The 22,661-nt window shown below is 39.8% G+C and overlaps 1 protein-coding gene across 1 annotated transcript in view; it reads right to left on the bottom strand.

The window, feature by feature from the left end:
• Positions 1-22,318, bottom strand: part of opn7b (opsin 7, group member b) — an 80,181-nt gene extending 57,863 nt beyond the window's left edge. The window contains exon 1 of the mRNA XM_072367834.1: positions 21,973-22,318. The gene's annotated coding sequence lies outside the window, so the exon portion shown is untranslated. The remainder of the gene's footprint in view (positions 1-21,972) is intronic.
• Between the last annotated feature and the right edge of the window lie 343 nt (positions 22,319-22,661).

Raw genomic sequence — 22,661 nt, 5'->3', positions numbered from 1 at the left:
GCAAATGCTACACTCCACTTGGGAATGGAAAAGAATCCTGACATACTCAAATTCTGTTAAACGAGGAAACAACTGCTTTCAGCCACTCCAGACTCAGCTTTATCCTGCTGCGATGTAAACTGAAGGTCACTCCTCCGAAAGCAGACCAGATGCAATAATGACTCACTGAACTGCACCCACTGTGCCCCTTGAATGACTCTAGAAATCATGTTAACAAAAGTTATGTGCGAGGCAAATAGCAACCTGTGCCTCGTCCAAAATTCATCTAGAATGACTTATTGCCAGCATCACTAACCACAGTCTAGTTCCAATTATATAGGGGCTAAATGGCCCATTACATTGACCCACTACCCAATAACTCTAAAGAACCTCCCCACAAGATACCCCCAGTAATATGGTTTTGTGCCTTTTCCAAGTCCATAAAGTCCATATGACTGACTGGGCAAACTCCCATTGCACCTAATAGTATCTATAAAGCTCCATAAATGATATTTCAATCAATACAGCAGTAAGTGACAATTTACTATGTGGAAATTTAACATCGCATTGATGTTCCTACCAGAGTGTGCAGCTTCTCTTCCTCTGCCTGCCCCATATTTACTGCTCACATGCTTCCTGTTTTCAACACCCAATTATGGGATTTGACTATGCAGCTCCTTCAGTGTGAGCAATTACTATTGAGGGATACAATATAGGTTTATGTAGGTTGTTTTTTAACTGTGGGGTCTCGTGAACTATATTTTGAGGAAAGAAAGTTGGTTTTCGCTTCCAGTTTTGACTTTTTTGTTTTGGCATGAGAGTCTGCGTCTCTCATTTAACACCCAGTGGTTTTTCAAAGGTTGCGCATTACACCATTAAGAGGGTAAAGAGCTTGTTTGATGTTGCACAAGATAATTCAATTTGTTCCAAATTGGTGGCCTGACATTTCCAACAGTCTGACATTTCTATTTGCCATGCCCGGTGCTTAATTTACTGATAAGTAGGTCCAGGAACACAGAGAGGGTGCTCTTCCTAGATGTCAGGGGAAAGAAAACGTCAAAGTATACATGAAAAAGTCCACATTGCCTGGAGCTCTGTACAAGGCTCTGGGCCTAGCTGTTAGGAATATGGAAATTGTCATCACAAACAAAGCATTATTTGTTCATGTCTAATAAGGTTTAAGCAAATAATCATTGCAATGCAACCTTGAAGGGCCCAATCTAAAAGGTCCTGTTCTGACAGGACGTCATTAACCATGATAGAAATACAAAAGCAATGAGTGTAGTTGAGGTCAATCAATTTTGTTGATTAGATCAATAACACATGGCCCCATTTTTAAAACACAGATGGTTGAGCGCATTTTCAATACTTAGCAAATTTCAACTGGTCACAAAATCAAATTGAGCAGAAGTGAGTGTTACTGCCCTTATAAAGTTGGTTCATTGCTTACTACATGATAATTACAACATTCATAGTTAAATTCAGGGTTTTTGCTTATATGATATATTTATTAATCTTATGTAAGGTAACATGAATTCTAAACATTATGGTATAAAGATGCTGAAACAAGCATATTGAACCTTTATTGGAGGATGCCCAGAACTGAAGTATTTAAAAAGTTAATTGTGTAGAAATACTGGATATTTACTTTAGCTCACTTTAGACTTTGTTGATTTTAAACTAAATCTAATTAATTGCCAAATTACATGTAAATATTACTGCAAAACCCATATAAAGGAAAAACTTTGTAAACATTAAATAATATATCTTGCAATGCAGGCTTATTCTGTGTTGATGTTGTGTTTAACAGACAATTATTCTTTGCTGCCTAGTAAATCATCTTTAGGTCTGTGTGATGCACCTAATGTGAGTCTGGACTAAAATTAAAAGGAACAGCCACATCAGTCATGTGTTGCATGGTGAAACAATCATTTGTGATGTTATTCAGTGACCCAGGGGACAGCTTACATTGAAAACTCTAAAGCTAATGTTGGTTAATTAGATGTGAAAATGACAAAAAATGTAATCCTTTGCCTTCCATCTCTGTCACTGTACACAAGGGACTTAGCCTCTAGTGGATGGGAAAAGGAAAAGATTCCTAAAAACCATGCAGCGATTCGTCAAACTGTTGGCAGGATTCCAATGTTCACTCATTCAAAAGGCTTGTCCACTAATTTGATTTACAGACCCAAAGACTGAAGGTCAAATATCTTGACAACAACATGCTTCATGGATGTTTCACTACTTATTTACAGCCACTGTGGATCCTCTGTTGTCTAGCATGCAGTGGAATACTTTAATTGTAGGATTTTTCACAAAAAATATGTCAATTACTCTGCTTAGCAGGCTGCATACATCATCTTTAGAGTGTAAGAAAACAGGATTTTCTGAGAGATAGTCCGATCCTGAATCAGTTCTTGTAAGAAACTTGCATAAGTAATTAAAGAAATAGTTTGATTTGGAAGGAAAAGATTATAAGACAAAAATAGTGCAATTGTCTTTATTTCTATGTATTTTGATAAGGGAGTCTATGTGGTGAACCAAACATGTTATGGTAAACTGAAATAGCTCATTGAAAAGCTAATTTAACTGTCTTGCAGATATATAGAACGTAGCATAATAATTGTTTGCCAGGCAAGTGTTCTGCTGATATAACTTTAGCTAACATCAATATTTCTGATAAGGACACGTAAACGCCCAGGGTCTCACAGTTTGGTTCATGGCCAAAGAAAGCCAACAGTGAGCCAATATCCTCATGATAATTTTGTTATATTCTTTCTTGTTCTAAGAAATTTCTTAAGAAAACTCAACGTAAGATTCATGAACGTGTTCTTAAACGAGAAATTGCTCGTATATTTGCTCTCAGAATGATGAAAGATAATCTCTTCATTGACTGAAAGAACCTGTCAGCTGTTCCTAATTTGCATTGGTAAATTTCCATAAAAGGCCATGAAGGGCCGTGTCCAATCACATCCAGCATTTCTTTAAGATGCCTATAGTGTGCTCGATTGTGGAGCGAGAGCTGTCATGCATCCAATCAAATAAAACAGGGTTGAACAGTTGTGTGTGACTTTTCTCTTTGTTTCTCATTTGCATATCAAGACACAGTTTGCACCGCAATTAAATAGGCATTATAATGAGAGCAACAATAAAGAAGTGCGATTGCACCTCGTATAAAACTGAGAGCCTCATCAGTGAAACACTGAAAAAGTGCATCTGTTTCAATTGGTGATCTCAGTTCTCAGGACAAAAACTTTTAAATGAAAAAAATCAGCAAGTGACGAGCTCTGTAAGTTCAGAGCAAAGGTAAAACAGATGTGGTTAGAAACCGAAACATGCTTGCACATCACATCAGGGCTAACGTGGAGGACTGACAGCTCCTGTTTTATCTGCGATGGATGAACACACAGCCTGTGCAGTTTGTGGCTTTGTGTGGAGAGGATAAAGTGGGACACAGATGTACAGATCGAGCATGGTGGAAATATATTAACTATTGCCATTTCGCAGGACACACTGCTACACTTATTTAAAGCACCCGTTATTACTGTGGATACGTGTTGTCAGAACTGGGCAGGACACAGGACACAGGCGCAGGGATTTTTACAATAAGTAGTTTTCAATCGACACCACTTATAAATCTTCAGGTCAGAGAAGTAAATAGGCTATGAAATTATTCTCTCAATAACTATGGTGAGAGAAGTGTGGCTATTAAACTAATCAAAATAATAATCTGTCCACTCCAGGAGGAAAAACCAAAAGAGTTATAAACGTTAACAATAACTAAGATGCTCTCTTCCTAAAGAGGCGATGAGAAATCAAAATCACTCTTATAAAATGGAGGCACTATGAAAGTTAGCAAAATCAAAATCACTCCTTAAGAAGGAAACCGAAAGGGCTATGAACTTAGACCAGGCTAGACTAGATCTAGGAGACAAAACTTACAAATGAAAACCACCCTGATGGCGGGAAAATGCTGCTCGCCAAGGTGTGTTTCATGACTGTGGAAATACTTTGGAAGGCTAGGATGCTCGCACGCACACAAGGTTTGTAACGAAACACACTGGCCAAGGACAGAGGGAGACGCAGACTATAAATACACATGGAGGGAAATGGGGAACAGGTGGAAACACTCGGGGATCAGGGAAGACAGTCAGACTGGTGACACATGAGGAACGGCAAGTGAACTGAAACGAGAGGAGAGTTAATCCTTCAAAATAAAACAGGAAATGACGAGACAAGACCAGCTAAAAATCAAAGACCTGTGACACGAGTATATTGTAAAATTGAAGATAAACCAAATCTGAAAAACAAAAATACTCAGTAAGCTCTGTGAAAAGTGTGTTTTTTTAAATGGTTGATTATGTGGCTTCTTCTGCTGTTTCCACCTCTTACATTGTTATAGAACCAGGTGCACACAATACAGGAAACCCCACACATGCAGGAAAAGCTGTATGTTTTTTGTGGGTATTCACTGTTTATGCATTTGATCCTGGGTGTGAGCTTCAGTTATCTTACCAGGCAATAAGTAAATTCATTGCAGAAAGTTGTCAAGTTCTTGACTTTGTTAAGAAGGGCTAATTGGACCATGGCTAATTGATTTTACAATCTGAAAAGCTCAGCAGTTTGGGTGACCAAATAACTGCATCATACCAGTAAGCTCTGTTTACTCGAGCAGAAATTCCCTCTTCTCTCTGCCTACACATACCTGCACATCCAGAGTACACAGCGGGTTAAACAGTAAAGTAGTATTTAAATGCTGTTAAATAAAAGTGGTAAATTACAACACACTCACGTTGTTTTCTTTCACTTAAATGTCAGCGCTTTATTCATCAGCAGCATCTAATCAGCAGATTCCTCCAACATCTGCTTGTGAATTCTTTACCTTTGCTTTCATGTTTCCATCAATGGCCACATTGTTATCTTGCAAAATTATTTCTAAAATCCTTGGAATTTTTTCTTAGACTTTCAGGCCTCCTGCGAAATATCTTCCCTAGTTTACACTTATTTTCCTGTATTATGGATATTTTTGGGCTGCAACCATTGGCCAGTGGGCATATAGCCTATGGCACTGCACAGTTGCGAGGGATATAAAGATTTTCTTTTTACTCCATCAATAAAACCACACACACAAGACAGGCTGATAAGGGGCTGAGTTTGAATGCTGAGTTTTTAAACGGTCACTAAAAATAGTGGCCTTGTCTGCTTTTAAATAATTAAAAAATAATCATGGCACCTTGCAAGCGAGTCGTGAAGATCCTACTTCTGAAAGAAGAATCCGTCTACAACTTGACTGAATCCCATCTGCGTTGATTTTAATTGATTCTGCATGATTAGGGGTAGCACACACCTGTCTATAAAAGGTATCACTGTTGATGGTGTATATCAAGGTGACAAGTCATGAAGTTGTGAATTGTTTGTCGACCTGTGAGATAGGATTGTCAAAGCCCAGAATTGAAAATATACAAAGTAACTTCTGCAGCATTAAACGTCCCGATGAGTATCACAGCTTCCATCATTCTCAGATGGAACAAGTTTGAAACCAGAGATATCCATGAACCTGGCTTCCCAGCTAATCTGAGTAAACAAGTACAAAAAACATTGGGTAGACATGTAACCAATAATCTAGTAGTGATTGTCAATGAAATCAAGAATTACGCAAGAGAATTTGACTTTATTCGCCCTTTGGCTCCCCCTACAGTTGTAGAATGTAACATCACTGTCACAACAGCTAATCTCTATTAAACTAATATACATTGTAGCATACTCACTGTTAAATTACTGAATAACTAAAGAAAACTTTAATAAAAGGGCACCTTTTAACAATTTAGCACTGGAGCAGGACAGAGAAAGGTCCTCTCACCATTTATCTTCAATCTGTACAACTCAGACTTCCAGTAAATCTCCAGAAATACTCAGATTACTCTGCAGTTGTTGAGTGTATCAGTGATGGATAAAGGGCTTATACAGGGAAATGGTCAATCACTTTGTACAATCACCTCATCTTGAACACAAAAAAAACAAAAGAGCCAACTGTGGATTTTAGGAGGATCAGAAATAAACCAAACACTGGCTCCATCCTGGGAGAACAGGCAGAGGTGGTTGATACAAACACATGCCTGGAAGTTTGCCTTCGAGAACTGACTAGACTGTAATTACAATTCTGAGGCTGTCAACAAGACAAGACAAAACAGAACAGACTGTACTTCTTAAGGAAGCTTAGGTCCTTCAGTATCAACACCAAGATGCTGCATATCTTCTATATGTTTGTGGTGCTGTCTTTCATTCATACTTATCAGTATTGCATGTTGAACAGGATCTACATAATTTACACAAATAGGTTTTTAAACCGAGACCGATTGAATCCAGTCTTTGAATACTTATGTTTGTTGTATTTGTTCCATGTTAGTGATATCACAAAAAAAAGTTGAATGAATTTTGTCAGTTTTGATGCAGGAAGGGAGGACCCAGATGCAGACTTCAAAAACCAGAGGGTTTATTCCAAAAAACAATAGTAAGGCAAGAACAAAAGATGCGGCAGGGCCGGATATCAAAAATGCTTAACTATGGACAAACAAACAAGACTATGGCAAAACAAGGCTATGGAATAAATAACAAAACAAGAGTGTGGAAGGTTAAGTGAGGATTTTGTAAAGAGTGAGCGAAACCAGGAAACTATATACTGTGGGGAGGTGATTGATGATGATGTGCAGCTGTTAAACAGAAGACAGGTGACTGGAGTGAAACTAGGTGGCAGGAGAAAAACATAACAAATAACCTGAAAACAAGAATGTCAACACATAAACTGTGACAGAATTCATCGTTCAGTCTCCTGTGAGTGAGAGAAATTACACTTAATCAAAGTTGCCTGTATTAAAGAGACACAGTTTTTGCTATGTTAGCATAAAAATAATTATGCATCGCATTACTATATCACACCTCTGCAGAATTTTCTGTTGCTACACTGTCTGTAGAATTTTCTGCATGACTGTGCTATTTAAGAGCGGAAATGAGAGGCCCAGACTACTTAAGATTTCATAAACAAACGGCACAGCAGTACTGGGTGAACCATGCTGCTACAGAGAACTTCCTAAACAATCTAAAGTGGAGTTAAGGGTGAAGAGACTGCACAAACAAGCTCTCAGCCCCAAATTATATTGTGTTTATTTGGCATACCTTTCACTCCATTTCTTTCCTCAATGAAAACTGGGAGAATAAAGACAGACTTTGTTCAATTGGGAATGTCGCTCTTTTTAAATTTATAAGTTACCACAAGCTCTTATAGTAATGACTTTTATTACATGTTCCTGAACTTAATGATTTATCTCTGCTGTCCTCAGATCTGACCTGACAAGATTTAATCTTAAAACTTAGCTGATGACAACTCGTACTGTAGGCACCAGCAACACTTTCATGTCTTACTTTAACAGTATTAAACTTAAGCTTTTAACTATAATTTCTTCATTGTACACAAAATTTCTGACCATTATCGCCCGCAACCACAAAACTTTGAGAATTTATGCCCGCACAATAATAGAAATGCATTGATTTTGTGTCTTCTCCCGTCCCGCAGGAGAAAACACGTCATTTTATAGGCTAATGACGAGATCCATGGGGTTGTTTGTTTCCTTTTCCTGGCCAGCATGTCTTTTGACGCACTGGTCAGGAATACCCTAACCCTCCTATTTCATTGTTTTCATTTAGTTTTTAATTAAGTAAAGGCTGTTTCATATTCTATTCTCCTCCTCTGCATTTTATTTATTTTTCTACCTTTCCACATCATTTATTGACATCCTGTCGCTAGGCTACATCCCGATCCTGCAGTGTTTTCTTTTAGCCGCCTGCACCTGCAAGATTTGAGTTGCAACCCTCTAGATCAAACCCACCACTGTCATGTCATCTGCGAACTTGATCATTTTAATGGTGTTGAAGTGGGTGGTGAAGTCACGGATGAGCATTTTGCTAAATATGTTCCGAGCTGTGGGACATATAAGGTGAACAGTAAAGTCTAGAAGTAAATGTGCTGAATGCTTTGGAATTGGGCAGCTGTTGAGATCAGGGCACCAAGGTCAACAGCCCAATTGTTCAGCGAGTATGACCAAATGATCTCTGAAGCAGCTGTACTTCATTTTGTGGTGCTGGTCAGCAGTCCAAATAGAGACACTTCATGAATAAGCAAAAGAAAGTTGAGAGATAAGTAGGTACCTTCAACTCTTAAAAAAATGAGTCGTCTTGGTAGAAAATGCATCCTTCACAACAATCTGATCATTTTCCATCAATAACAGCAAACAAAATACTTCTAGGAGCACTCCTCATGCTTTCTATCCTTCTATTCTATCGTCTCCTCTTCTTACCCACTTAATAATTGAGTTGTGAAGTGCTGAGCATCCATTTTACTGCACCTCTGCTGACTTCTGACTTTGTTATCCACAGACCTTACACAATGGCATAATCATATGTGTTGAGAGAAGGAGGTGAGTAATGAAGCTTAGGTTCTTTATTAGATAGACATGAGAGGCCCAGATCCGGAGGGAGAGTAGAGAAGAGATGTGATGTAATCTTTCACCACACAAAGAAAGTCGTGGAAGAGATGCAGAGCAGAGACAGTGAGTAATGAGAAATTTTCACCCAAGTTCAAAGCATAATCCAGAGAGATGATTAAATGAGTCATTTCTGAGTTAATGAGACTGAAAGACTGGTTATAATACCCATGGGAGTTTGTAGTGTAAAGTATTTATCTAACTGTGTAGGAACTTTTGAATATAGGGGGCTGCATGGTAGTGTGGTGGTTGGCACCGTCCCTTCACAGCTAGAAGGTTCCTGGTTTGAATCCCCAGCGGAGTGTGCATGCTCTCCCAGTCTATGTGTGGGTTAGTTCACTCCAGGTCTTCTGGCTTCCTCCCACTGTCCATAAACATGCATGTTAGGTTAATTGGTGTCTCTAAATTGACTCTGGAGTGAGTATGAGCGTGGATGGTTGTTGGTGTCATTTGTTTCTGTGTGGGCCTGTGATGGACTGGCAACCGGACCAGGGTGTACCCAGCCTCCTGCCCAATGCCCCCCACCACCCCCACCACCACCGACGCTGAATTGGATTATGCGGGTATAGAAAATGGATGGATGGCTGAATAAATATAGGAAGGATTAATTGGCAAAAAGAGAAGGTCATACAAATATGAGTTGTTGCCAAGTATGCTTCTTGAGAGCAAATTTGTCATCTTTCATGACAGCAAATTGATTTGAATGATTAGAGTTACTGTTCTTTGATGATGGCAAAGCATGTTGTGCACTATATAGATAAATAAATGCATGTGTTTCCATTTTCCCCATATGGTGGGGCTGCAAATGTGACTGCACTCCAATTAATGGCGACCTCCTGTAAAGGTTGAGGACACCAATTTTGTCACCATGGGTACAAAGTTATTTTTGAGAACAGGCGTGGCTCGGGGTGAGAATTAGGTTCTAATTAGGATTGGGTAAGCCTTAAGGTTAAGCATTTAGTTGTGTGTGTGTGTGAGCAGTTTGGTTGAGTTTTAAGTAGTGAAATAAGGATGCACGAAATGAATGCAGCTAAGCTGGATGTTCCTTTCGTGCCTGCACCACATTTGTGCCAGGTGGATGTTGGAAGGGGTGTATATTTCAAAATAATCAGCAATAAAGTTGCTAATCGGTAGCTTGAGGAGTATTGAACAATGGACCTACTTTAATCATCATTAGTTCAAAGTTGTACTGTCCTTCCTTATGACTGTTCAGTGTCAGGCTTGCATTATACTGGATGCCACCACCTGAGGCAATTCCCCACACAGTCCAGTTTTCTAATTTGCAGTCATGACGTTTCAGTTACGGTAACAACATTTTTAAAAAGAAAAAGTGAACAGGCATGCACATAAACTGAAAAGCTCTGGTATTAAACAAAACTATTAAACTAAATTATATAGAGGCTTCTGATATTTTTCTTATAAATTCAGAGGACGGCAGAGATCTATCATGTGAATCATAATTAGATCCAGTCAATTCAGTCCGAATAATGCATTTTTACATGTAAAATTAAAAGTGTTGCATTGCAACTTTAATATATTTCTAAGATATAAAAGCTGTAAAACTGATTCACTGCTCAGGAACAGAAAATCCTCACATCTACTGACAACGAGGCAGAGATGAAGTTGCAGAAACTTAGACCGAAGTGAAACAGCTGACCTCAACTGAACTAAAATAGGCCAACTAACAATTTAGAAAGTGACAGAAATTAGTACTAAACAATTTTTCAATTTATTCAATATCCTCCACATCAATGAATAATAGGCTGGACTGGCATGTGAAACTCCAGGGTGGAAACTCTCCTAACAGTAAGAAAGTGGCTTTTTATGACAAAATACGTGCCAATGCAACAGCAAGTGAAAGATGTAAGTTTAAAACAATAGAAAATGTAATAAGTACGGGTTCAGCAAGAAAAATCTATACAGTCTACACAGCCGCTCTCACAGCCTAAAAGACTGTCTCACCTGTCGAAATTCCTACTGTAAGTTTCACAAATTCAAATGAGACTAAACTTCCTCGTGTAACACTTTTGTGTTAGTTTCACTAAACGACACGGTCCTGCATCTGCACCAAATTCACCTGTATTTTTTTTTTACATATCTAATAAATAAGATTTATTGCTTGCTGTGTGGGTAAATATTTGTAACCAACTGCACAGGGTTTGTGTGACTGACATGAGAGTGAAGTATGCTATATGACACATAATAATATAGTTTTTGTGCTGAAACAAACTAAATAAGTCAAGATTCAAACAGTGAGGGAAGCAGGCATTAGGTGAGCAGATCTCATTCACATTGTGACTGATAATTAGCATTTAAAAGTATATCTGTGCTTTTCACACCTTCGTTTACATGCTGGTGTCTGTGTTTAACACCATGTTCTTGTTGTTCACGCAGTCTAACCTGGAAGTGAAAGTCTGCATATGTACATGAGTATAAGCATAGTTGACATTTGGTTGCTTGTCATTCAGAATCTATCTTCCCGCAGGGATGACCGTGCACACAGAGAATCACACATGGGTATTTATACACATACACAGATGCTGTACCAAAGCCAAAGCGTGTTTCCTTTCTGTGGTACTGTCAATGGCAGATGTCCCTGTCAGTCACAGAGGTTCTGCTCTGCCCTGAGAAAAACTACCCAATCTCTGCATAACATCTCAGCATACAATGTACTATATTATCAGCTGTGTGGTGTAGATTCAACAAGTAGATAAATGTAAATATCACAGCCATTTTTTCAACCCGATCTGCACGAGAGCATGAATATTGATTTAAAAATACAGAAAACTGTGCTCAACACAACTGACAGTATTTAGCAAACAACGAGTATGTTGTAATATGTAATTGAATTTATCATGTTGTGTACTGAATCACACACACCGCAGCATGGACACACACGTAACACGCTGACAGAGTAATGGAAAAAGCAGCTGCTCAACCAGGGCTTACGGTTGCAATTACATTTTTATTTTTAAACTGGCAGTTTGTGTCACTCCGTGAGAGGAGACCAAACGACGGGAATGACGTGAACTTGTCACAACAAAGCATTTTAAGACATTCTTAAACAGTTGAAGTTCATATTTCTCCGTCTCTGTGGGTTTTCTAGTGATATTTACATAACAGCACTGAACATGTGTGTATTTTTGGTTGGAGAGTTGTGAGACGGGTGGAGGTGTATTGTTTTGATATAGTTTGCAGCACTGATTCCGTTTCAAACTCCCTCTAACCTGCGTTATTAAGCTTTTGTTTACAGTAATGAACATGACACTATTTTTTTATGTAATATTAGTGTCATACGTCAATGTACACTAAATCATTTTGTCTAATCATAATCGCTGTTGTCACACTGTGACATTAAGCACAACTCAGAAATACTCTGCCACTTCTGGCAAATGTCAATATTGCTGCATTCCTCGGAGTTTAACAAAGTGACAAGCTGCTAAATGTCAGCGAAGGGATAGCTGGAGGTGGGGAGGGTGTCTGTGTGTGAACAGTACATTTCTCACAGGCTCTTGTAGAGAGAAATAAGAGTCTTGATTCAGTGAAGCCTGAGAAATTAAGCAAAAGTCGGCTCCACTTGGGAGCTTCAGGCTGAGGGTACAAAGCTCCTCTTGGAGCAAAGTAACCACTTGGTGATTGGGGTTATTCATAATCACCCTAATCACAATGACCCCTGCTACCCCTTGTCCTTCGTGAAATCTATGCCTGTGGCATCCTCACGATCCCCATTTGACATGAGAAAAACTTTGAAAAAACATGCAAATTGCCCCCTAAACCATATAATTAATGTTAATGTTAGTATCGCTCCAGATTCAGAATTGTAGGCTGAAAGCAGGTAATTTCATATCAACAAAATCACAATTTTCTCTGTGTAATTAATATAATGTACTTTCCAATTAATCATTTAATTTGGGTAGAGGCCAAAATGTAATCTGAGCTCTCTGCCAGATGAACTGACATTAACTTCATATCGATGTGTCACTTGTAGGAAGGTCACAAAGAAAAATTATCTGCTTGGCCAAAATCCAGGATGTGTTTCAGTCCCTATAAAGATGCAGCCACTTTGAATTATTCATTTAACTAAAATGCACTTAATATTAAAGTAGAAGGGATGTCGGTTTTACTGTGCTATTGCAGCTCCAGCACAGCCCCACATGGAGAAGCAAACCAAATGAAGAAAATGGACAGGACAGTCTCAATGAAGGCCATAGATGGGGTAAGGACCTACAACTCAGCAGTGTCCCAAATCCACATTCCAACCTCAGCTGACCAAAGTGCTTCACAAAAACTATCTGCTTGGCCAAAATCCAGAATGTATTTCATTCCCTATAAAGATGCAGCCACTTTGAATTATTGCATATTGAGCACAGTCCCATCAGCTGCTCTGGTTTGTAATACTCACTGACTGCAGCGTGGAATAACAACTCCCAGCACAGTAACTGTGTGATTCCATTTGCAAACTATTCTGATATGCTCTTACCCTTAATCATAGTTGTAGATTTCTTTGATTCTGCTACTGCAAAGCCAAGAGCTTATCCTCTTTTTAGCTCAGCACCACACCTACTGCTCCAGACTGGAGCGGCCAGCGCTGCACGGTTCAGCTTGTGATAATTCATTAATAATTTCCCCAGTAAGACTAATTATTCAGTTAATGACATTTTTATTGAATAACATAAACAAGAATAAAACATGGAAATCATATTAAAAAATGCAGCACAATCATGAAGATAGAGGCAGTCACCAACTCCCGTCCGGACAAAAAAACAATTCCATGTTTATCCAACGATTTTCTTTAACTTTTAAACACAGAAAATGTATACATGTCTCATATCGGATTAAAGGATATGGTCAATAAGCATGAGTTAAAGTAAACCCGAAACTGCATATCGTGTCTAAGTGTTCAGCTTTGACTGAGTCACAGCTTGGCGAATGAGTAGGATTTTTCACTGCATGTTCCAAAGAACAGATATTGTCTCTATGTGTTGTTTATCAAAGCGTGTGCTTCAGCTCCAACTGGGACTGTGTTTGTAGAATAAATGAGCCAAATCAACAGGCCAAACCAAAATAACATGTCACATTGCTTTTGGAGCAAAGCCACACACTTGGTCCTCTTACTTTATAGACTTAATTTTCTGCTTTTGTAACTTTTGTCCAGTGTTTATCCAGCATTCAACGTGCTCTAAAAACAAACTGATATTCTTAATTAACATGAAAAAGAAGGAGTGCTCGGCCTATTGAGCAGCAGCTTTGCAAAAGTCCTTTTTTTCTGCCTCAAGCCAATGTTAGGTGTATAATGCATGAAGTTAATTTAACTAAAATTTACTTAATATTAAAGTAGAAGGGATGTCGTCTTTACTGTGCTGTTGCAGCTCCAGCACAGCCCCACATGGAGAAGCAAACCAAATGAAAAAAATGGACAGGACAGTCTCAATGAAGGCCATAGATGGGGTAAGGACCTACAACTCAGCCGCACAGCAGTGTCCCAATTCCACATTCCAACCTCAGCTGACCAAAGTGCTTCACAATAGCAAATGCTATATCTAGGGCAACCGGCATTCCGACATCCCGCTATTCCGACATCCCACCAGTCCGACATCCCACCAGTCCGACATCCCGCTATTCCGACATCCCACCAGTCCGATATCCCGCTATTCCGACATCCCGCCAGTCCGACATCCCGCTATTCCGACATCCCACCAGTCCGACATCCCGCTATTCCGACATCCCACCAGTCCGATATCCCGCTATTCCGACATTCCACCATTCCGACATCCCGCCAGTCCGATATCCCGCTATTCCGACATCCCACCAGTCCGATATCCCGCTATTCCGACATCCCACCAGTCCGATATCCCGCTATTCTGACATTCCACCATTCCAACATCCCACCAGTCCGATATCCCGCTATTCCGACCTTCCACCAGTCCGACATCCCACCAGTCCGACATCACGCTATTCTGACATCCCACCAGTACTACATCCCGCTATTCCGACATCCCACCAGTCCGACATCACCCTATTCCGACATCCCACCAGTTCGACATCCCGCTATTCCGACATCCCACCAGTCCGACATCCCGCTATTCCGACATCCTACCAGTCCGACATACCCCTATTCTGACGTTCCACCATTCCGACAAGGCTTTCAATGTAAGGAAATGTGCATTACTCAACAGGTGAGTCACTTCTTTCTGTTCATGCATTTTACATGTTTTAAGGCATGTGTACAGATGTGATACAGTCTTGAATAGCATAATCAAAAACACAAAGTCTCGGCATCCAAAGAAGGAGATGCCTTGAACGGGAAGCAGACTGTGGTGGTTTTCAATCACACACTCAATCACAGAAAATTTAATCCAGGAAAAAAAAAAGGCTTACAAACATGGACCAAAACGGCTCCATAATATGCACAAACATCCAAGATACTAGCTCACGGTTCAGTTGTCCTGACCTGAAGTCCCCAGATATTTAAAATTTCAGGGGATTTTGATCATAGCTTAATAAAGTTGGTTTGCGAAGTTGTGGAGTTCCTCTGCTTTAAAATCACATAAAATCTGAGGCTTTGATGTCATCTGCTGTTTTCATTACTTGACCCAATGTGTGTTTTAATGTGGAAATGCACTGGAAACAGCTCCACTTACTCATTCAGATGCAAATCAAGGGCAAACTGCTCTCTGCCAAACTTTAGGGTGTATTTGCGCCGGCATATCCATCCATCCATCCATTTTCTATAGCCGCTAAATCGGTCGGTTAGGTCGCGGGGGGGCTGGAGCCTATCCCAGCGATCATCGGACAAGATAGTGCAAAATGTTTTGGGTGAAAAAAAAAAAAAAGTGTCGGCATGATGGGACGTTATATAGAAAATTAAGTGTTGCCATTCCGACAATTTAAGGCCCAAGACTGGAGAGATGTATGTAGTATGTAACCGCAACTGCATTACAAATGAAGAAAGTCACCAGTAAAATAGCAATAAGAATAACTGCATCACAGATAAAATAGTCACAAATAAAATCAGTAATAATATTGGCAATAAAATAACAACAAAAATAGCAAGCCAAGGTAAACTCCATTTCAGCTAGTGTTGTAAGCCAGGAAAAACAGATGCGTTTTCAGTCTGGATTTGAACTGACCTAAAGACTGAGAGGACCTGGCAGACAAAGGGAGACTGTTCCACAGTCTGGGTGATACCACAAAGAGGGCTCTATCACCTCTGGGTTTTGACCTGTCTTTGGGAACAGCCAACAGGAGCTGGTCAGCTGACCTCAGGGCTCTGGGTGGAGTGTAGGGCTGCAACAGCTCACTTAAATAAGACAGGTCCATGGAGTTTAAACACTTAAAAACAATCAATAAAACCTCATATTTCACCCGAAAGCCAACAGGGAGTCAGTTAAGAGTGCAAAAGACAGGGGTGATGGATTTGCGCCTCTTTGTTCTGGTCAGCAGGCGGTCTGCAGCATTTTGAGTGCTTTGTAGAAGCTGCAGGGAACCCTATATACAAAGAATTACAGTAATCCAAACGTGATGTTATAAATGCATGGACTGCTCTTTCAAAGTTAGTTTGAGGAAGATAAGATTTATATAATGCTATTGAACTACAATCCTGCCCTCTACTTTAGCCACCAATTTTGATACTACATTCAAACTAAACATGCAGCGTTTACATATCCTCATATAATCAGCTCCTAAAAAATATACCTTATGCAATGTTTAAAATGTATGTTTAACAAGGGGAAGTTAAGATTATCAAAAAGCCCGTAGATAGGTGAGAAATATACCATAATAATGGATGGCAATGTATTTTCAACTGGTTTCCGTCAGACCATGCTCTCTAGAAAATGAAAACCAGTTTGTGGCATATGCATATTTAATTTGTAGTGGCAGCAAACCTGTAAAACAGAAATTATTGTATTAAATTCTTCTTCATTGTGCACCACTATCATTACGTGAAAGATGATCAAAGGCTACAAGTTGTGTACAGAAAATTGTGGGGCCAAATGTGCTCTCGCCCCCTAAACTCCCACTGCTAAGCATTAAATAAAAAGGTACAATTTGACAGGAGGACAAAAAGCACAAATACCTCGTACCAGACGTCAAAGTCACAGAAAAAGATGCCAAATTGCAGCAATTGTGGCAAAAGTTTAGCACTGTGCAGCGGATAAACAGTCAGATTTCAATGGCAGCTTTGTATGTTTGTACTCATGACGAACTATTTCACAAGAACAAAATCCAAAGAATAGAAGATGGATAGTTGTACATACTGAAAATCTAAAGTTTGGGAATGATAAGGTTTTTAAATGGACTGCACAATTTCTTCTCCCCATGGAGATAAATTGTAAAGGCTTCTTTGTTAAACACTGAACCAAAGTTGTCTTTCAGTGCTCAACGGTTCTTTGAATTCTTATGCATGCATTTCTGAACAAGCATTCCTATCACAGGAGTAGCAAAACACACTGCTTTTCTGTTTAAAGTGCATTGTGGGCGGCCGAGGCTCAGTGGTTAGAGTGGGTCGTCCAGTAACCGGAAGGTTTGCAGTTCAATTCCCACTCAAATAACCTCCATCTGACAGCTGGAGGGATGGCAGTCCTTGCCACGGCAGAGGTGCCTTGCTCCCCCATGCTCCCCGGGCGCTGTGAATGGCTGCTCACCACTCCAGTATATATGGCATCTATCTCCATGAGTGTGTGACCCTGTGCATGTGTGTGTTCAACAGGTGCTGACCTGGATGGGTTAAAGGAGAAATTTTGTGCATTTCCCTGTATCTACATGACAGTAAATCTGATCTTAATCTAAATTTTACTCCTCGATTGTCACATCATCTTGATACTGACTCTCTGACGCTCTGTTTTATTGTGAGAGCATAGTTTCCCATTTGTTTACAAAATTCCTACTATCTTTACAAGATATGAAATCAAAATCCATCAATAGTTTTACACTTTCTCAGGCTCTCAAGACTACTTACACTAAATTCTCTGCTTTTATTTATTCGGTACAATTCGGTACAATTCGGTACAATTCACATTCAGTATGTTTCTGTGATCTCTTATTTATAATATGGTCTTTTCTATCTACAAAGAGCTGTGCTATCTGGGGCCAGGTTTATAAACATTATATTTATTCAACTTATTCCACTATTTCTGATGGTTGCAGTCCTGTGAAACATCAATCAGAGGTTTGTTTTTAACACTTTACAGGTAATGGTCATGTTTATGCATTTAGCAGATGCTAAAGACAGCTAACATCAAAGCTAACAATAAGATACGTAGAAGGAAAACACTAGTCAGACTCTATCAGAGGTGACAGTGTAGATTTACTGTTGTGCATATACACAATTTGTCCTCCACTTTTAACCCATCCAGGTTGGCACCTGTTGACACACACATGCACATGCATGAGTCACACACTCATAGAAACAGATGCCATACACTGGAGCACTGGGCAGTCATTTACAGCACCCGGGGAGCATGGGGGTACAGTGCCTTTCTCAAGGGTACCTCGGCCGTGAGAAGGAGGTAGGCTGACACCCCTCCAGCTGTCAGTTTCACCAATCTTTTTGAGTGGTGAGAGTAGGAATAGAACCAACCTTCCAGTTATTAGACAACCCACTCTAACCACTGAGCCACGGTCGCCCTATTTTATAGAGTGCAGGCACAGAGGGAAGTACAGAAAGAGAAAATGCAGTAGTGGGGTAGGGAAGGTCTTCAAGAGTTTCAAAAGACTGTTCTTGTAGCACTCAGTAAGTCATTCCACCATCGTGGAACGACACTTGAAAAGAGTCTGGATTGTCTTCAGCGTGGTGTAGGCACTGCTAGACGACAATCCTTTGACGACTGGAGTGACTGAGTTGTGACATAAGACTTTGCAAGGGCATTCAAGTAGATGGGAGCCGCTCCATTAAGGACTTTGTAGGCTAACATCAGTGTCTCGAATTTGATGTGGGCGGCTAAGGGTAGCCAGTGGAGTTCAATCAACAGAGGCGTGACGTGTGCTCTTTTCCGCTGATCAAAGACCAGACGCATCGCCTCGTTCTGGACCATCTGCAGAGGTTTCACAGCACAGGCTGGGCAATAACTGTATTGTTGTATAGACACATATGTTTAGATTTAAATTTAATGCTCCAATGATCAAATCAAAATTAGATCCTGGTTATATGGTGCTACAGTCATCCTCCATATACTTGAATTGGGTTTATGAAATTATGCAAACAATAATGATGATAACTATTTTACTATTGACTCCTCTCAAGACAATGTTAAAAAGGAAAAGAACTTAATATAAAATAATCTAATTACAACAAAAATCCTCATCAAGGAAAAGACATTAATCCGGCTTTCATTTCATTTAGTACCATCTGTCATAACAGTGACAACAAGAGAGCATATTTAAAAAAATACAGGAAGGGTGACTACTGAAGGGGCGAGCATCACCGCTCTCATTTTGTGAGAACTCAAGAATTAGGAACCATTAGTAGAGCCCTGCCAGAGAATCTCAGAGAGCAGTTAAGCTCATAGGGAGTAAGCAGATTGCAGATACAATATACAGTAGGCAGGACCTGAAACCACTGAAGGCTTTCCAAACAAGCTGTGGGATTATGTTATGATTGCATCATTTGGCAGCTATGGTGGATGAAACAATGCATTTTCTTAACTCAACTTTAAAATGAAGGTTCCCTCTCCTTCCTAAGCATTTTCAGTTTATCCTTTAAAAAGTGGAGCTCATGGATATTGTGTCTGTCAACCTTAATAGAGCACAGAGAATTGACTTAGACTGTGGGGGATGGTTGGTTTCATAAGTCAAAAGATAGATAACCCTCTTTGTGAAGTAACAACTGCATGCATGACAAAGTACTCATACTGGAGCAATAATGAGTGTACATTTTTTATGCACTCCTTCACTGTCAGTGACCACTCACACTTAGATCTGGTAATCATGTTTTACAGCAAAAAATATCAAATTAGTATTCCTACAAAATAAAAACAATACCAACCTGTTAAACATCAATAAGCCGAGATTTGTCTTGAGAGAAGAATGGACACAAGGCTATTTTCTGGGATGTCGTGGCACACACATGATGCCTCTGCCACGGAGCATGAACACACTCGGCCAGTGGACGGTGGCCAATAAAATATCACCTTCTTAGTTCATAGCGACATGGGACTTCTCCTTCATCTGGCCCATAAACCTGATTATTGTAGACTCAGTCTTTCACTCTACTGGGTCGTCATTGCAAAATGAATTCCCTCCCACAACTGCTGCTCACAATGACACCTCTGTAACCTATTGTCACAGAGTGGGTGTGCTTGGATTACATCATGGGTTATTTATATAAAGTCAAAAGACAGATAAAGTAGGCACAGACGTACATAAATAGCCATGCACCAAATACGTATCACATATGGATACATGGCTTCTAGTGTTTTCTTTAAATTGTCCGAAGTCATAATTCAAGCAAAACAGATGTTTGCACCTGTAACAAAAATGACTTCACTTTGACAGGATGGCAATTACAACTGATTCATGCCATTCGTTTCCTGTTAAACAACAATTGCCCCAAAGATGATCAGTTTATACTGTCATAGACAAGAGAAATGTAAAAATCCTCATATTTGATATATAGGTGTTTAATGTGACTGCATAGAAAATGATGACAGTCATCATAAGAGTTCCACTAATGCATTAACTGACAAACTGCTGGAGCTCACACTTACAATATGTGCCAGAACAGTCCACAACAATCAAATCTGGACTCAGAAGCAAATTTTTGAGTGACTGAATGTTAGTCACTTTCAAAAACATGATTCAGTCATGTTTTCATTTTAAACTATGTGCATGTGCATAAACAAATCACCCTGTGGTAGAAATCCAGCCCCCGTTTTACTTTCCCAACATTCTTCTGAAAGAAAGTTCCTTGCGTTACAAAGACAACTTTGTCCTCCACTTTGACATTTCATAGTTTAGACTCTCCAGCTCCAGTCTTTACTTCCACTGTGGTCCGGACCGTCACGTGACTGAAAAATAAATTTGGTGAAGAGCGGTGAGCATTACTGATGTCCTCCAGCAATGGTGGCAGCAGGCATGACAAAGCTCTGTGTCTAATGTTCGATACTGGATGTGAGCAGTCTAATTATTATTACAGCTGGCAGGGTCATGTAGAATATCAGCAGCATAGGATACTGGGATGTCTGGTCATTGACTTGACAGGACATGCAGTGCACATCCACCCATAATAATCACATCACCTCGTGTGATGCAAATGTCAGGCATTTCTGGTCCTGTTATTCATACTCTGACTCTCAAACTAGTAATCACTCAAGTGGTTTCACTGCTCACTAACAAGTTCTTATAAAAACGTAAGCACTTTATAAAAAGATTTATTCCTGTTATGTTTGAATAAAAAAACAAAAAGGCTAGAAGGCAATCATATTTGATTCAGTGGTTGGTGTCTGCTGTTGTGTTTAAGGAAGTGGCACCAAAACTGTGCAGAATTAATTAGATAAATCAGATTGACTATTCAGTTCACGCAGCTTTCAGTCGGCAAATCAATTAGAGAGCATTTCTAAAATACCGCAATTATCCTCCACACAGACGTGCTTATGAAAGACCTCTATGTAACATGTTCAAGTGTAAAAGCAAATACAGTAAAAAGACATTCTGGATGTAAACACGAGACAGAGAGATCCAGCAGTACAGAGATCTTCTGATAGTTAAAGCTCACATTACTGACGGAGGCATGTATATTTTGGGAAGCTGCATTGGGAGACCCTATTTGTATTGTAGTGTCTCAGTTACAAGCACATTTTTAAAAAAAAGAATTACAACAAAGTGACAAGGAAAAGCATGTCTCCAACATATTGCTCATTATTAACACTTCAAACTTCATATGTTGTATTTAAGGTGCACTCGTGCTTTGTGTTGTAAACATTTATTACTGTATGTCATAAGTATTGCGCTCCGCATGGTAGAGACCCAGCAACTTGAACTTGCTAAAATGTCCCATAAAGCATGCAGAATTGATTATGGGCTCAGTTAACCTATGATGCATGTGTGAGTAATAAATGCTGAGGCTTCAAAATTAATAAAAAAATTATGTAAAACACCACAAACTGTTCCAGCCTCAACAGACCATGACAGAATCAACAGTTAATAATGTCAAGTAAAGTAATTACACCGGCACACATCAGCAGGGGCAAGATAAACTACAGGGGTCATCACAGATGCTTGTGCACATAAAGCAGATCAGAGAACACGCCGTAAACAGTGAAACTAGAGCTCGGGACATGCAATGTGATGCACTGTACAGCATTCAGTTTTACGCTCATTTATTTATTTTCTTTTAATTGACCAAACATTTTAGAGTTATTATCATATTAAAAATATGATGAATATCTTACAAAGATTAGCATACTGTTCAGGTCACATTTAAACACCATTTACTGTCAATAAAACACTATCTGCTTACCTTAATGAGACGGTATGCCAGGGTTGACTGGGGCTCATGGGTGTTTAGTCAAGTCCGGATCGAAGATGGTCAAACCTTCACTCATGTGGCAGTACTACAACCAGCAGAGTTGAACACAGGTTTAGTGCATAGCCACAGGGAAACTCTGGCATGTACTACGCACTCAGGCGCTTCCAACTGAAGGCGAGGATCCACTCGCAAGTCGGCAGCAGCCCGGCAGCTGTGCTCAGGGAGATCCAGAAGGCGACGGACAGAGGCAGACGTGCGGCTGCTGGTCTCTGCACTCTCCTCCTCTCACTCTCGTGTCTCTTTTTCTCTCTGTCTGCAGCTCCCGCTCTCTCCCCAGTCCCTCCTCTGCTGCTTTGCTCTCACTCTCCTCTTAAATCTCCTCTAGCACATGCATTCTCCACACTGCATCTCCTCCCTCTCTCACATAAACACACACTGTTATGCACGTCTGTCAGTCATAGCCTTTATGCCCCACTTTATAAACATACCTCATGCGCACTGTGATATCTTGATTTACAGTCTTTCCTATGGATTTTATACCTTTGATGAGTTTGCTTTTCTTTTTGGTCTGATGTCTATATCCACCTAAATCCTGCACTCATTTTAATATTCAACTGTACATGGTGTACGACATAAAGAGAAAACGTATGAGGCACTAACGAGTCAGAGATACTGTTCAG

Source organism: Leuresthes tenuis, unplaced genomic scaffold, assembly GCF_036924035.1.
Source record: "Leuresthes tenuis unplaced genomic scaffold, fLeuTen1.0.hap1 SCAF_16, whole genome shotgun sequence".
In the NCBI taxonomy this organism is placed as follows: domain Eukaryota; kingdom Metazoa; phylum Chordata; class Actinopteri; order Atheriniformes; family Atherinopsidae; genus Leuresthes; species Leuresthes tenuis.
The sequence above is the reverse complement of the archived record's forward strand: the minus strand, read 5'-3'. Positions and strand labels throughout refer to the sequence as shown.